This window comes from Sceloporus occidentalis, unplaced genomic scaffold (genome assembly GCF_023333645.1).
Source record: "Sceloporus occidentalis isolate IW3139 unplaced genomic scaffold, rSceOcc1.0.p SCAF_271, whole genome shotgun sequence".
NCBI classification, from domain to species: Eukaryota; Metazoa; Chordata; class Lepidosauria; order Squamata; family Phrynosomatidae; genus Sceloporus; species Sceloporus occidentalis.
In genome coordinates, this window is record NW_028317251.1 from 306,029 (window position 1) to 323,977 (window position 17,949).

The 17,949-nt window shown below is 47.7% G+C and overlaps 1 pseudogene; it reads left to right on the plus strand.

The window, feature by feature from the left end:
• The first annotated feature begins 6,023 nt into the window (after positions 1 to 6,023).
• LOC149275675 (transmembrane and coiled-coil domain-containing protein 4-like) lies at positions 6,024 to 17,264 on the plus strand (annotated as a pseudogene).
• The last annotated feature ends 685 nt before the right edge of the window (positions 17,265 to 17,949 follow it).

Genomic DNA, 17,949 nt, shown 5'->3' on the forward strand with positions numbered 1-17,949 from the left:
TTATACCCAATCATGGCCGAATGCCGAAGGGATGAACCAAAAAACATAAGCAGATCTGTTATTTTATTCTCTCCTCGATATGATTAAAAAGAACAAAAAAATCACAGAAACATTTGCATTTCTATTCTTCTGTAATGGCAATGGAGCCTTTCAGCCAATCAGCATCCCCTCTCCGCGAGCCAGACAAGCCTTTGCTTAGAATCAATCGGTTCCTTCTGAACAGGACAAGATCCGGTATGATATTTTTTTGGGCTGCAGGATCTGACCATAAAGCGAGTCGACATATTTCACGTCGCCTACATCTCTTTGCTCAGTGAACAAGATTTTAGCGGAAGGTTTAATTCTCGGAACAAGATTGGGGGTCTTCAAACCTCGTAAAACTTCTTGATTATTTTCATGAGCAAGAGACCTGCGAGGTCCGGAAGGCTTTTGTAGCCGTGCGTCTGTCTCATGGAATTTGTTGGCTGCTGAGTTATTACAAACGTTGATCGGAATCATCCAGCGGCCCAACGATCGTTTCCTTTTCAGGGATTAGAAGAGGAATGAGAAACGTGCAATGCTGCTCGGCGCAATGAGATGCCCAATGCCTTCCAAAGTGTCCCTGTTTAGATAGATCAGTCCCTCGTTGAGCCCTGAAATCCCTTGTGTGGTGAAAAAACCGGGGGCCGATACCTGCGGTTTTACCGTAATCACCAAACCCGCCCGCTAATTCTCTGATCTCTGTTGGATCTTCTGGATCGTCCGGTAGCAGGCATGGCAAATCTGACAATACTTTCCATACTTTTTAGTTTTCCAGTTTTGGCCCCTGGACCGTTCCTTATTTTTTTGTATAGCCGTTGGGGTTTTTTTTGGCCGTGCATCGCACGTTCCGTCTCCAAATTTCCAACATTCGCCAGAATAAATTTTGACTGGTTTAATTTTGTGCGTTTCGTGCCAAACCAAGCGTATGCCTAATTGAGATTGCTCTGGGCTACGCGTATCTTCGAGCTTTAGTTACACCATTATATACTTGGTGGTCTGAGGGAGAATAAACAGCAATGTGTTATTCTGCTATAATTAGATCATGGCTCTGCGTGTCGTTATGTATGTGTCATGCGTGTCGTTATAGCATGTAATTAATTCTCTGGCTGCGAGGAGGAGGACAGACCGGCCTTCAATCTGATTCAGTTTTATGAAGTGGGCGAATATCATTTTTTTTTAATACCAAGCAGGGGGCAACCCGAATGGAAAAGCTTCGTGCTGTTAGAATGTTATTTCCAGTCCATTTAAAGGGACCTCATCCCCCTGACAGTAACAGCGGCCGGGACGTATCATTTATATATTGGGACAGGACTATCCTCTCTAAATACATAGATAAAAGGATCGTCTGCTATGACATCACCGCTTTTCCACACATGCATACATTGGCCAACTTTTATCTGTTCATGGTGTCACGTAGTGATGTCATAACTAAGAAATGAAACTGTATTTTATGAAATCTTCGTGACTCCTCTAAGAAAGGTTATACGGCACACGTTTAATGTTTAGAGGACAGACAACTTAAAGACTCGAGTTATTCTGGCTAGCCAGCCTGGCCAGTGCACGCTTCGGACTGCTATACATGTTACATATGTATGAGCTCATGCGGCATGGAAGATCATGGTGGTTGGAAGATTTGAAGGGAAGCATATCTCCCCCCTCAACAGGCATATTAATTATCAATTCTTCATGTTCCCTTTAAATTCCCCCATCAGTTAAATTGCCCTAAACCCCCGCTTTTTGTTTTCCGCAGCCAAATATCTCCGCCACCCCCGGCCGCCTTTTGTCTTTTTTATATTCCCGAGCTGTTGACCTATAATTAGCGATATAGTTCAAGAAGAAGTAATTGAAGAAATGGATTTGCAGCGCGCTACCCTGCAATTATCCAGCCATTCCAGCAAAGGGGGGGTCTCTGCGGAGACCAGAGACCCCCCCTCCGCTGGAACGGCCTTTTAATTCTCGCTGTGAAGGAATTCTTATTCATTTCAACATTTTCCATCTGTAGCAAATAGTAATTTTTAAAAAAAGGTAAAAAAAAAACAACTAAAGAAATTCAATTTATTTTTTTCCACTAAAATGATTTCTTTAATTGCATTAACCCTTGTGGCACCAGAGATTTAGGTGGTTCTACAGCATGAAGTTATTTCGGGAAGCTCAGAGCATCGATTAACTTTGTGTAATCGGGGTCTGCGTGATTATTCCTCCCCGTTAAGCATTAATAAATGAGTTTAGCTTAGTTATGGTAAATGCTCGGTAAAACCTGTTGGCTTTAAATAAGTCATCCTCCTGGCGGTGCCCAGTATTTGGGGTTAAACACAGCTGACGTTAATGGCTGATCTTAGTGGCATTTTCCACTGGAAAAGGAAAGCCACGGATGATGTTGACGGTTGCTTAGTGCGTCAGCGTGGCCGACATGGACGCGCATGCGTAAATGCGGAAAGATTGTGTGTTGCATGGAAGCTTTGGTGCGCGGATGCATTATCTGGCTGTACATGCGCCCGGATGAGTGCACGTGCTTAATATGCGTGTCGGGATACGTGTACATGTTTACACGCGTACACGTGTGTTTGTGTACATGCACTCTCCGAACAGATGACAGACTATAGCAGCGGAGGCAGCATCGGGTCCCATAAATCTTATCAGAAAGGCGCGTTAATCATTAGCGAGAGAGATAATGCACAGCGACAGGTGAACCGGGAGAAATCCCGACCCACCTGGCAGATGGAGAGCTACAGAAAGGGATGCGGGATCAGCTAATCACTCGGCTTCGGAGCGGCAGGAGTCCAGTATCTCAGAGGAAGACCCGATGGATCCCCTTCGTGACAGCGACGGGTGCGCGGGATGCTGCTGCGATTCCACGCAGGTCGATTCTGAGGTTCCTGAGCAATCGGAAGCAAAAGCAACCACCGAGAACCACCCCAAGACCACCGAGGCGGAGACCGACCCCGCGCTTTCTCCGGAGCCAACGCACGTACAACGTGCCGACACGCTGCACTCGCCCCACACAGCCCATGCCGATTTACCACCATGCGCAGCAGGGCAGGATCTGCCTAGTTGTGGCGCGTCGCCCCTCACCGACATAGACTGCCCCGTCTGTTTCTGCAAATACGACATCCACAGAATCCCCAAGAAGCTGGCGTGCGGCCACAACTTCTGCGCCGTGTGCTTGAAACTACTGGTCCGGCACGAACACGGCAGCTGGGTCATTATCTGCCCGATCTGCCGGGCGTCCACTGCCGTCTTCGGGGGTCTCGTATGCACCTTGGAAAACCAAGAATCTCTACTGAGCCGGCTGGAGGACCCAGACGCGAAGGGAGAAGCCCCCGAGCCTCGTCAAAGACCCAACACCGCGGACATTAAGGAAGAGAGTCCTGGGAGCTTGCGGAGCGTGGCGAGGAGAGTGCTGTCGCTTTGCCTAATCCTTCTCATACTCCTCATCATCATCCTCCAGTTTGTGTACACGGGGATAATGAAGTGGGTGCTCGGCTTCATCCTTGGCGTGGTGGTCATTATCGCCATCTTACTCTGCTTTAACCCAAGCTGCAGCAGCCAAGCTGATGCCACCCAAAAGGACAACTCTGTCATTTCCACAGTGTAACGACTCAATGTACCTGCGCGGTCTGAAGACCCCACAGAGATACATTATAACACCTTTCATCCTTAAGGTTCCGATGGAGAGATCAGGAGCACGTCTTCATCAGTAAAGGTTTAGGACTCTATGTGTTTTTTTAAGAGTTATTGTGTGGGGGCCGTATATAGCATCTGGGTCATTATATATCATCATAAAGAGTAGTTTGAGAACATATGAGATACACGTATGTTTCGTGTTAATATAATGTTATACGCAGAGTATATGGGGTAGAATGAGAGCGCTCGGGCTGTGAGAGGAGACCCCCGGATGTACGCTGACAGGATATTTTTATATGTGTGTGAACTTAATGCCGAAATAAAAAGATGTTTCATACAAAAGGCCGATTTGTGAAATGTTAAGCTTGGGGTGTGTGATGTGCAGCTTGCGCGGTATTTAATCAGCCCAGACCCAACTGGGGGACCCTTTCTGGACCCAACTGGGGGACCCTTTCTGGACCCAACTGGGGGACCCTTTCTGGACCCAACTGGGGGACCCTTTCTGGACCCAACTGGGGCACCCTTTCTGGACCCAACTGGGGGACCCTATCTGGACCATACTGGGGGACCCTATCTGGACCATACTAGGGGACTGGAAAAGAGTAAAACAAAGAGTGAGAATGGGGAGCGGAGGTAGTGACGGGTTACCTATACGTAAATGATCAGAAAATGTATCCCAGTGGGCAGCACTCCTTGTGAGGGGTCGTAGTTCTATAAAATGCCCCCATAAAGCCCTCTAGGCATAAGACCACCAAAAAAGAGTGATGGAAAGGGCCCGGCACCGATCTAACTAAATAGAGTTAACTGGTATTTGTACCCCAAACGTGGTGCCTCGTTCACCGGTGGCCTATAGAGTAGGGGGGTCACACTTTTATGTAGGTAAGTTGCGGACCCAGCCAGCCATCGTGATGCCGGCAGCCACAATCTGCGTAACCCTGAGACCCCGCTGTACAATAAATAATAACGCCGTCTTCCTCCAATTGCCCCGGGGCTAATGTTTGCCGCTACATGCGGAGGGCATGTGTAAAACTATCTAAACTTTATACGTAAGTGCACGCTTGTGACATTTGTTAAACTTGACTTTGGGGGGGGGGGGGCGGTGGAAATTTCTAATGAGATCTGAAATTAAGGGAATATTTTTTGCGGGGATAATTATTTCACACATGGGCTCGGCCCGTCTATTTGATTAATTGCAGGGTGAGCTGCCATGTCGTGATATCACAGATTCCCTGCACACCCTCCGTCCTGTGCCAGGAGCAGCAGGAAGCTCTCTGTCTCCACGGCAACCGCAGCGCAGCTCAAAGTCCATCTGCCAACACGCTACGCATTTGGCGGATCCCTGCTATTCTCCAACAGGCTTCCTTCGGGCTTACGCACTCAGCGTTTAGCCGTCCGCGGGGTAACGTGGCAGCTCGTACGCCAGCGGCGTAACATTGCTATTCCATAACCTCTGCGCCCACAGCGTACGTGCGGCCTGGTTAACGTGAGTGCCAGTCTGGAGTTGGATCTCTGGAGTCGGGGTAAGAGCGGTCTGAGGGAGCCCGCAGGGCCCCCCACGCTTACTGGGTACCGGTAGGGGTTAGTGGGTGCGCCGGGAAATTAATATACGCCATTATAATTGGGAGCCATGTCACTCACATACTGTAACGCAGCAGAAGTGGAAGTTTATTTACAGTATATTTTTAATACTTAACCCTCTGAGTGCCAGGGAAACATTCTGGGAGATACATAATGTTTAGAGTTAATCTGTAAATCTATTGTGCCTCATATAATAGCTAGCTACCACCTCCTCTGGGAGCTAGATCTGCCCCATGGGACAGAAATATATAATTAATGTATGTAGCCCCTCCCCCTTCATACCTCCTATCCAGGTATATATATATATATTCCAAAAAACTATTTTTTATTTTAATAACTTATATGATTTATTTTTATGAATATTAATCAGCTGTTAATAAAACCCATTATTCTTCTAATAAATGCCCCACTCGGTTACACAAATAGCCCCGCCCAGTCACGCCTCTAACCACACCCCCTGAACCAAATATCCCTCTCTGGCCATTTAACACATGGAGAGGTGAGTGATGTTTACCCAACAGACAGGAGCCACGGGGCGTTTTAACCCTGATGTAAACGGATTTCAGCCGCTCCCCGTAATAAATCCGGTATATACGGGTACAGCGTTCGCATTGCGGCCGGTATCCGGTCCGGTCGATACGTTATAACATTAAGAAATATTATTATATATTATAACAGATCTATACTGGATTTGCCCCAGAGTATACCATCCCCCGGGCTGTGGGCGTTCGGGGTAGAAGTGCCATTTGTTGCGTATTTAAGGTTGTTGTTTTTTCTTGTACAGGAGGCGTTGAGCCACAATGGAGGACGAGTCTGATGGACGGACCGTTATTTTGGGGAGATCCCTTAGCGAGCCGAGAAGGTTTGCATACGCCGGCCTCTGTGGCCTCTGTCTGGCACAGTTATACCCTGAAAAGGCGCAAAGGTGAGGCTTGTCCGTGCTGTACGCGAGTATAGTGCAGGCTGGGGCTCGCTCTGAAAGCTCTTCTCTCCTCTGCAGGACTTTCTGCAGGAAATTCGTTGAAGATTTAGTGGAGTGGTTACAGCTGTCCACTTCGGTGATGCCAGCAATGGTGGCCTTTGCCAGCGGCCTCGGCGGGGAAGGAACAGAAACGTTCACTCAGGTTTTACTGGATGATCCGGTTCTGAAGAGAAACCCAACGCTTATCACTCAGGTACCGCTGCTTACACGGCTCTGATTCCTCATACCCTCTGCCTCCTCCTTGGCGGGTTTTACATTCGCCTCTCTGTACCGTGCGCGTTTTTAAGACGGGGTAAAACACCCGGTAGAAACTTGGCCATATAGTTGGGTTCGCGGAGCGACATCGATGCTTTCGTCACAAACACACGAGCCGGAAATGTCGGTTTGTTACAGACTAACGGGAGGACGGGGTTCATGTATTTCCGGGGGGTATTCCCTGTTACGCTGAAGTCCTAAATAAAAGTCGCAGGTGACGCACGAGTGCACGTTTTTATTTCTTCCTTACGTTTCTTCCTCCCCATTTGTAACAGGGCTTTTCCTTTTCTTTATAGGACTTGGTGTCTTTTTGCCTTAGAGAAGGTAAGGGGGTGTCATCATGGTGACATTATGTTATTTTATTTATGATTATGGTATTTGCTGTAGGTAGCACCCCGTGCGGGAGGTTTAGCTGGACGCGGAGAGAGCGTGGGTAAAACGCGTGGTTCATGTCGCTGCTGGAATCACTAAGTGGTTACTATAGACGTGATATCCGCCACTTTCCTATTTAAATGCAAATTTAGAAATGTGTTTATTTTATAGAGGAGAATCTCGCTTTATCGCGGTTCGGCAATCGAGTGACATCTGCCAATAATTTTCCCTCCCCTCCATAAAGCGAGTCAAATAACGGCTGTCTTTTCTCTGCCGTTAAGTCTTATTTCCATAAACGCACCGTATGTTAAGCTATTTACTAAAGTATCGGGAGGGGGGAGGATTATTCCAGAAGGCTCACCCCAAATAAAACGAAGAACAGAAATGTCTACATTATAATTATCTTCAGGATTAATATTGTATTATATTATGAAAAATATAAGAATAAATAAATTGCTCTGGATTGCCTTAAATATTATTTTTACTGCTTCTGGACCGATGATTTGCTGGCATGGACGGTGTGCTGGACGGGCCATTTGTTCAGCGCGTACCGGAATGGCGTAGCTGTTTGTAACAGTCCAACTTTATTTGTACAGGCTATTACGACGCTCGGAGTCGGGTGCTGATCTCGCACGTCTCCTGGCTGTTGCGGGTTCCTCCGGAGGCCGTGGAAATGTGCGAGGAATCCCTGATGCAGAGTCTGAAGCAGTACACGGACGAGCCCTCACAGTAAGCTCCAAGACGGTACAGCATGTGCCTCGTACGATTGTCACGGACACATATATTTGGTGTTGGTCACACATGCGCGTCGCCTGTCCATGCCTTTTATATTCTCACCACTTGGGTGTTCAAGCGCGTTTCCTCTTTCCGGTTGTACGTTAACCATTACAGTGCACCTACCTCAAGGTAAGCAGACGTATATTGTGTCCGAGTTAACCCTTCCATGGAGGAAGGGATTTCAACTCACCGATAAGGAATTCTTTTGGGGAAGTCGGCCCGGCGCCGTTCACTTTCTGTGTGTAAGTCCAGAGAAATGGATCATTGGCTGCTCAGAAATGATCAAGACAGAAAGCAGACAGTCGGTTCTCGGGTCCGTTCAGTTCCACCGCATTCTGCAAACCCAACTCAACGCTAGACGTTCATTAGCTGTCATGGCGGCTCCGGCTGAGGTTGCGTTTGGAAGTTTATTTGCTGTCATGGCGGCTCCGGCTGAGGTTGCGTTTGGAAGTTTATTTGCTGTCATGGCGGCTCCGGCTGAGGTTGCGTTTGGAAGTTTATTTGCTGTCATGGCGGCTCCGGCTGAGGTTGCGTTTGGAAGTTTATTTGCTGTCATGGCGGCTCCGGCTGAGGTTGCGTTTGGAAGTTTATTTGCTGCCATGGCGGCTCCGGCTGAGGTTGCGTTTGGAAGTTTATTTGCTGTCATGGCGGCTCCGGCTGAGGTTGCGTTTGGAAGTTTATTTGCTGTCATGGCGGCTCCGGCTGAGGTTGCGTTTGGAAGTTTATTTGCTGTCATGGCGGCTCCGGCTGAGGTTGCGTTTGGAAGTTTATTTGCTGTCATGGCGGCTCCGGCTGAGGTTGCGTTTGGAAGTTTATTTGCTGTCATGGCGGCTCCGGCTGAGGTTGCGTTTGGAAGTTTATTTGCTGTCATGGCGGCTCCGGCTGAGGTTGCGTTTGGAAGTTTATTTGCTGTCATGGCGGCTCCGGCTGAGGTTGCGTTTGGAAGTTTATTTGCTGTCATGGCGGCTCCGGCTGAGGTTGTTATTTGGGTTACCTTTGATTTTCCTCTGCAGACTGCCCACTCCATTCAACTCCACGTTAAATAAATAGACACCTTGAGATTAAAGCTTTTAAAACAAGGGGAAAAGAAAACTTTTTGTTTACACCCCATTGCATTTTCATCAGCCCTATCATTTGGTAAATACTTTCCTTTCTGTCTTAATCTTTTTTTGTCTCAAGCTGCATTATAGGAATACCTTAAATTCCGCTTTCTTCCCCCGTAATTATTAGTTGCTCTCCGTCCTGTGTCAGGTCTTTCTATTTGTTACACAACTAATTAAAGCCACACATATATACTTTTTTTACCTAGAACCCTTGCTGCTTTTTCTGTAGCGTTAGTATTAAGTTTTTATTAATTCTGTGTAATATTAATGTCTGTTGCCGCACCGTCTCCCCCGTTGATGGACTATTTTCGGTGGAACTATTTTATATCCCGTTGAGATAGGGACACAAGATATGTCTTTTTAACCTGAATTCTACCCCGATTCTTTATCTAACCTGCCCTGGATGTGCTGAGGTTTTATTTCACAACATTTATTTTAATCATGGGATCTCTGTGACCTCGGCATCGCCTTCCATTAATAGTCTTTATAATGCTGTTTACATTCAGCGTCTCCTTGTGTGTATAGTTTGTGACGGCTGCCATCGCCGTGTGTCAGCACTCGTTAATCTGTCATCGATCGGTTCCTTATCTGCAGTATATTACGGTTAAACCACGCCAGGCACAGACACGGAGCCAATAATCCCCGTACATACGGCTTGGCGGGTTGGAGATGCTGGGAGACGGCTTGACTGATTATTGAGGTTAGGGGTCTGGCGTAAAAACAAAGGGAAAACCCGCAGCCAAATAAAAAGAAGGGTTTTTAGTTTGAAGGAGTAAACACTGTTTGCCTGATCTGCCAGTTATCAGACGCAGCCTTAAATCGAACAGCGTGACGATCTTTCGTCTTCACGTTTATCGACTGAGTCGCAAAGACTAACGTTGTGAACACGGAGATAAACCCCAACTTTTAAATTAAAACTCGCAGTAGATAACTAGATAATCGATAAAACTTCACACGAGACCTCAGACCTCAATCTGAGACGTTGCGGTCATTCGTCTCGCAAAAAAACTTTGGAGGAGAGTCGAGGTGATCCATTCTTTGTGTAACTGACTGGAATTAGAGTGCAAGCCTCCAGGACAACTTAGGTCTTCCGGCATTTTTAGTCTCAGGACCAAGTGAGGTTTAAGCTCCTACAGCAGCGGAAACAAGGAGCAGATTAGATGGGGCCGAATTATTAATCAAATAATTTCTCTGGGTAAGGCAACCCGGTGTGCCCCCTTCCTCCAGACACAACGGACACTTCTTTATCTTGCTGCACTGGGTGATCGCTAGAGCGCCTGGGCTTTAGTTCCCCCGGGTGGGCTGTCCGTCTGATGACTGTCTGTAGTTTAAATGCCCCTTTAAGACAGAAACCGGAACATAGAATCAAGAATTCACAATCACAGACTTTACTAAGTGCAATAAAATGCTAATTGGAGCAATAAACTTACTGACCCGGGTTAATTACCCTTCTGCCAGAACTAAAGGTCTTATCTCGTTCACAGCAGCTACTGTGGGCCTTCTGGGCCGCGTTCATTAAGTGGGTCAGGGTGGCAGTTATTCCTCCCCACGCAGCCGATGTCTGGTGACCGAGGTGACTAGTGCCATCTCATGGTTCTGAAATAAAGAGCCTCAAAAATGGCTCTGAGGTCACTATGACATCATCACCGCTAACCTGAGACCGTCTGCAGAACTAGCATGGCCATGACGCTGAAATCTGTATTTTTAGACATAAAACCTTTTCAACCTAAATAAACGTTTTGCGCTGGTTTCTGTTTTAATAACCGTAAGTAAAACAGACCTTTATTTCCAAATAAAATTCGCCATCTTTGTCCCAGCGACAGAATGAGGAAGATTATTCTCCCGTCGGTACCCGGGCCAACGCGTTTCCCATGATGGAACTATGTCATACATATTCTAAACCCGATTCCGGAGCATATGCAGAGATACACGGGACATTTAACGCATGTATAGAAAACCGATAGATAATAATCCCACGTCTCCGCTGCGGGAGGGAATGGCGGAACAGGTGGGGTGCGATTACACGGGGTGGGCCGTTCGCGCGGGATTGAGTGTCTGACAGCCATGTCTTGCCGTGTCTGGGCATTAATCAGTGTGTTTTTTTCCTTCTGTTTTTTTTCTGCTGCTTGAATGGTAGGCATGAAGCAGGTAGGTGACGAGTTTGCATGAAACCAATCTCTGTATTCATGAGCATGACTTGTAGTGAATAACGGAAACACAAATAGTGAACTGAGACCCCCTCGTACAAGTGTTACTGATGCGGGGTTAGTGTTATTAATATGTATTATTATGTATTATTATTTCCGTGTCCTTGCTTAATAAATACGTGAATACCGGCTAGAGGTAATTATTAGGTGTTACGTCCTTTGGCCCCACGTTTAATATGTATTATATGAAGCATGAGAGCAGAGCGGTCTCTTGCTCTTCGTAGGTTGGAGCAGGACTTCCTAATATACGTGCTTGAAATTCCCGAATTGTGCAGTTCCTACTTTGCTGGGTCCCCGGCGGGTACCGTTAACGATCTCTGTTTTCTGGTAAGCGTACCATCTAGATGAACGATCTCCTTTTTAATTGACAGATCGACGCAGGAGTCTCGCAGGAAGAAGGAAAGTCGGAAGAAGCTGAAAAGATACTTACTCATCGGGCTGGCCACCGTCGGTGGAGGGACTGTGATAGGTAAGTAGTTGCCCTCCGTGCCTGCGTCCATATTGCTCTCAATTACTCGAGTGGTCAGTCCTTGGTGTCTTTTCTTCTCTGACAGGCCTCACCGGGGGTCTGGCTGCACCGTTCGTAGCCGCTGGAGCCGCTACTATCATCGGAAGTGCAGGGGCTGCGGTACTGGGATCCACTGCCGGCATCGCTATTATGGCGTCGCTTTTTGGTGCTGCTGGAGCCGGGCTTACAGGTAAGCCATCGCGGCCCCCGTGTTACGAGTTCACCGGGAGATTACATTGTGTTATGAGTTTAACCAACAGCTTCACACTCCCAGGTTACAAGATGAAGAAGCGGGTTGGAGCAATAGAAGAATTTGAGTTTTTACCGTTAACTGGAGGGCGACATCTCCACATCTGCGTTGCGGTCACAGGCTGGCTGAGCACGGGAAAATACGGTAATTTTATCTGCTTGATGATAGCAACATAAGTTTAATAAATACAGGAAATACTTTCATTTTTAAATATTAAAACTGACATTTGTCATTTGTTCTAGTCGGTTGGGGGAAGGGTTTGGCTTTTGGACTGTTCACTTCCTGTCTGTAAATGTCCAGGAAGCGCTCTTAGGAGTAAGCGCAAATGTCTTCCCCACATTTACTTCTGTGGCCAGTATGGAAATATTTACTCTTGGAGAATATATTATAAAAGTTGCCGGTGTTCCAGATAAAATGATAATAGACAGTTATTGTATTTTTTTTATTTCTATAAGTTTAGTGGGCCTTATCTCCAAGAAAAATATTCTATATGTGTACCTTTGTAACAAATCACAAAATGAGGTCAAAAAGGAGCGTTCCTTAGAATTAGAATGATCTCTTTCCTTCGGGCTGAAGTGCGATGACACGGGAATAATTAGACAATAAACCTCAGAGAGGGTAGAAGTTATCATCGTGTGATGGGCTGACAGCAGGTGAGTCACTTCTCCAGAGCTTCATGCTCCAAAATTAGACTGCCTGGCTTCTAGCGGAGATGCTAGTAGAGTGCATATTAAACACTAGGCTTCTGCATTTGGATCTGTACCAATTTTAAATGAATTACGTTAAACTTGTTCATTCGTATGAATGTCCGATAACAAAAATGAAGGACAAAAGCTCATTGTGCCCGAGAAGGGTAGTGAGAGTCGGGGAGCGTGAGTGAACGTTGTCTGAACCGAAAGGGCAGGAAGCGAAATCCGTTGTCCGAAAACAAATGGGCCAAAAAAAAACCTGTTTGAATTGCTTTTGATCCACGTGGAGACCCCGCTCTCTGGTTGTGTTATACTGTGAATAATATTCATATCGTTGAAGGTGTCCACAAAGTGTCTTCATTGATAGGTTTAAGTTGGAGGTTCTTCTGCATGGTTTAGAGGGTTCCGTGTGGTCGGGTAATTAGAACCCTGTTCTGCTCCACAGGAAGCTTTGTTGCCCCGTGGCAAAGTCTGTTGCACTCCACCGAGCAGTACTCCCCTGGCGTGGGAGTCCAAATACCTCATGGAGCTTGGAAACGCTTTGGACGCCCTACTAAATGGCATCATGAACATTGTTGCTCAGGAGGCCCTGAAATACACCATCCTGTCGGGTAACGTCTAAAGCGGTGGTCTTCCAGGGGGACGTTCTCTTTGTAGACCCTGCCCGCTTACCTGTCCGTTCTTTCCAGGTATTGTGACAGCGCTGACGTGGCCAGCATCGCTCATTACCGTAGCCAGTGTGATCGATAACCCCTGGGGGGTATGGTCTCAGCCGCTCAGCGGAAGTTGGCAAGCATCTGGCTCAGATCCTCCTAACCCGACAGCAGGTACCTTGCGAGAGACAAAAACCGCTCCCTATAATCACTTCTCAAACGTTATTCTCCGGTTTATTGAGAGAACACTTTTTGGATGTACGTGAAAGTCAAGGGGGGCTAGAGGGGTTTAGACATAAGGATTATACGCCATTAAAAATTAAATGTGGTGTGAATATTGTATTATTTTAGGTTTCTATGTTCATATGAATACATCATGTCTCCAGCAGCCTCTCCCCCCCTTCTCTCTCTCTCTCCCCCCCTTCTCTCTCTCTCTCCCCCCCTTCTCTCTCTCTCTCTCCCCCCTTCTCTCTCTCTCTCTGTCCCCCCTTCTCTCTCTCCCCCCCTTCTCTCTCTCTCTCTCTCTCTCTCCCCCCTTCTCTCTCTCTCTCTCTCTCTCTCTCTCTCTCCCTCTCTCTCTCTCTCTCTCCCCCCCCCCTTCTCTCTCTCTCCCCCCCTTCTCTCTCTCTCTCTCTCTCTCTCTCTCTCTCTCCCCCCCTTCTCTCTCCTCTCCTCTCTCTCTCTCTCTCTCTCTCTCCCCCCTTCTCTCTCTCTCTCCCCCCTTCTCTCTCTCTCCCCCCCTTCTCTTTCTCTCTCTCTCTCCCCCCTTCTCTCTCTCTCTCTCTGTCCCCCTTCTCTCTCTCTCTCTGTCCCCCTTTCTCTCTCTCTCTCTCCCCCCCCCTTCTCTTTCTCTCTCTCTCTCTCCCCCCTTCTCTCTCTCTCTCTCTCTCTCTCCCCCCCTTCTCTCTCTCTCTCTCTCCCCCCTTCTCTCTCTCTCCCCCTTCTCTCTCTCTCCCCCCCTTCTCTCTCTCTCCCCCCCTTCTCTCTCTCTCCCCCCTTCTCTTTCTCTCTCTCTCCCCCCCTTCTCTCTCTCTCCCCCCCTTCTCTTTCTCTCTCTCTCTCTCCCCCCCTTCTCTCTCTCTCTCTCTCTCTCTCTCTCTCTCTCTCTTTCTCCCCCCCTTCTCTTTCTCTCTCTCTCTCTCCCCCCCTTCTCGCTCTCTCTCGCTTTCTCTCTCTCTCCCCCCCTTCTCTCTCTCTCTCCCCCCCTTCTCTCTCTCTCTCTCTCCTGGCAGTTCTGTTTGAAAGTTCTGACATAGTCCATGGAGCTGTACAGCACACGACATTCCCTCTGCACATAAGCAACCCATCACACGCAGCCGACGTGCAGATGGAGGCTATGCGAATGCTCTTGAGGGTAGAATAGATTGAATGGCTGGGTACATGACGTGCGGGGAGTGCAGCGTCTGACAGCCTCGCATTAACGTCCATATGTTCCTCTTCGTTAAAAATGATAATTGCGTTGCTAAGTGTGGATTAAGTAAAGAATCTTCACAATGTCTATTATGCATAATGGCAGCGCACGGAGCATCTCCACGTATTGTCCTGAGAGACGCGTTACTCGGAACATTTGTGCGGGCGACAGAAGTGTCTGTTTTAATACATTCGCTGTCAGGGCAGGACATCCAGCTGCTTAACTACAACTCCCAGAACACCGAACCAGGACCGGAAATTGCAGACTCTGTTATCCGCCTCGGTTAAAATATTTCCCAATTTGAATTGTCCAGCTCTGATCCTACAGAACCAGAAGAGCTGCCGCATTGCACTGGGGTGTGGCTTAGTGTAAGCCACTCCCATTTCTGTGGAAGCCCCACCTCTAATGCCATAAGTAATCATAATTTATTGTATTGGGGGACGCTGCGGGGTATTTTTTTGAGGTTTTTACCAAATCGCCTCCTTCCCAAGCAGGCCTTCCAGGCTGCCTATTTTACCCGGGCTATTGTTTGGGTTCTGGAGGAATGATTTTCTATAGGACTTGTATGTTCTGTAGAGCGTCTCTCACCGTTGTGTCGTCCCGCAGGGAAGGAGACCCGTCACGCTGATCGGATTTAGTCTGGGCGCTCGCGTCATTTACTTCTGCCTGCAGGAGTTGGCGCAGGAGGCAGGTAACTGCAAACCCGTCATCGCTATCAGCCCTCGGCTCCCCGACACCGCCTGTAACGCCTCAAATTTTATGTTTAAACCTTTTTTTTATCGTTTTGATTGCCAGCTCTTTTCCGATTTTAATTCCTAAATTCTATCTTCGCTTGGCACTTTGTCGGATTGATTTAGAATGAACGTATACAGGGTCCCGGCAGCTTCAGGGGTTGGCCCTAAGATTATCAGGCCTTTCTTAACGGCATGTTTGCCCCTGACAGGCTCGGAGGGCATCGTCGAGGATGTCGTCTTTTGGGAGCCCCCGTGGAAGGTGATAGAAAGAAATGGGAAGCCTTGACCAAGGTGGTGTCCGGAAGAATCATTAATGGTTACTGCAGGTGAGAGACCCCGTTGGGGGCTAGAAGTTAATGTAGCCGCGTGAACCCCTCTGTGGCTAACTTGAGGTTCTTAATGCATTTTTTTGGCTACATCCAGCTGTGATTGGCTACCAGTTTCACTGTCAGTTTTTAGCACCAGGTGCATTTATCCTGTCCGTACTGGAAAGCATTGATGCCGCTCCTTACTTTTTTGATAAATGCCCTCTCTGTACGCTTAGAGGTTTGGAATTGACGCAGACCCCCCCCCCCCCCGTGCGTCACTAATAGTAAATCCTGTGCTAATCCCTCTCCCTCCCGTCCAGGGGAGACTGGCTGCTGAGCTTTGTGTACCGCAGCTCCTCGGCGAAGCTGAACGTGGCCGGATTGCAACCGTTAACCTGGATGATCGCAGGATGGTGAACGTGGACCTGTCTTCCGTGGTACGTGGCGCCATAGTTTGTACTTTACCTGCCTCGGATTCTGTTAGTAAGTAAGCCGGTTGGTGTTTGGATTGCTGGATGTTTTTGCCTTTTGCCCTCCTCGCCCGTCTCTTATAATTACTCTGCTCTTGAAGGAGATGAAGGATCAGCGAGCGCCTCGTTATCTCCTAATCTAATTATTTCTCAATCCTCCTTTGCATCATTTACATATTTATGAGCATTATTAAATCCCGGCGTGAAACCGCCAAGAGGCTTGATGTGTTCCACCCAGAGAAGGCATTTGATCGGAAACCCGGGGAGCTTAACGGACCCCTTCAAATCCCCACTGGGGGGCTTCTTTAATATAATGTGTATAATACACAGAGCTGCAGCCCACTAATACACGTTAAAGAAAATATATTGAGTGATGGCTCTCCTGTCCTTCCAGAAGACCTCTGATGATCTTGTGTTAGTTTCTATCGCCTCCCGCGGGCATCCCACTGATATATTTATATGAATCCCTGCAATAATATCTCCATTACAGTATAATATGGAGACCCGACCCATACTGGTCTGGATTTAATAATTTCCTCTCTATGGAAGCCGAGTCCTGTTTATTGTGTGTTTTACCGCAGGCGGCCCTTCCTACCCTCATCTATCAGCCCGCAGCGGCTTCTAACATTAGGTGAACTCCCGGCGTGCCGACGTCCATTATTACACCGTCGGGTTAATTGCTGCCCCTTCACAGTGCAGACGCTGGTTGTAACAATCCCTTTTATAGCCCCCCAAGGCATCAGCGGGCATCACTATTCGAGTGTCCGCAAAACCGAAAGCCTTCCTGCTCTATCCAGGCATTGTGCCCCCTATAACACCAATGCATTATACATGGTCTTTATAAATAGGGGTTAATGTCATTACCAGCGCCGCAGCTTTACTTAACCCCGTTTTGGTGTCTTCTCCGGCAGGTTAAGGGACACCTGGATTACATGAAGCAGATGGACACAATACTGAAGGCCGTGGGCATTAAAACCAAAGAGTGTCGTTTTGAAGAACAGAGCGGGCTCCTTAACCACTCGACAACCCGAATTGTGGAAAAATGTAATCGGCCGCCGACCGAGGAGTGCGACGGAAACGCTCCTTGGGATTGGGAACCTGTCATTTCCGCAGAGGCATCAGATCCTCTAACCAGACGTGACTCCCAGCTCCGGGACAAAGAGTTGCAACCGCAGGGAGCATCTCGGTCCACCTGCATCAGATGTTCTGCCACAGAAGAAGCTCAACCGCCCTGCGCAGACTGCACAAACAACAACGAGGCAACGACAAGAGCCGACAAACTCAAACCTGATAGAGGGAGCAGCGAGACATCGTACAAGTGACCGCCATCGAGAGCACGGACTCTTAACATAATCCATGTGCTGCCACGCGGACAGATCCATGACACAAACCCATCTATATACATGGCACCGAGGCCTGTCCTGGAATCTTGATTGAACGTGGCACAGGACGCGGTCCTTCCCCTCCCGTCAGCACTTGGCGGCTGGGAGGGATCGTCAGACTGCACCTTCATATGAAGGAAAATGCCGTCCACGTTTCTACTGGAAGCTCCATCACGGCCATTTTCCTGAAAGTCTTTCCAAAGAAATGTGAATTGTTTTTAGGGATACCAGAGGAAGAAACGTGAACGTTACCAGCGGGTCGTTTCACTTTTCAATAGAATTGCTAAACCTTCAGAATAAAATCTAAAAACGTATCAAATATTTATTCATTTTGTAAAGTACAATAGTATGTATTTTTTTTTTTTTTTAGCACAGTCTGTTTGGGGGCTCTAAAGTTTTTGCCCTATATTTGGGGTACGGAGAGTATTGCAGGCAGTGGGCGCCATTTCCTATTGGCTGGAGTGATGTCTGTCACCCAGCAGCCAATAGGAACTCTCATGCCGCTGATATTAATAGCTGTGGGTAGCAGTAACATTACTATATATGTGTTTTAAACATTTATTTTCATTTAAACCCCCCCCCTCCCACAGGGCACAGCGATTTGGTGTGATTTAAAAAAAAAAAA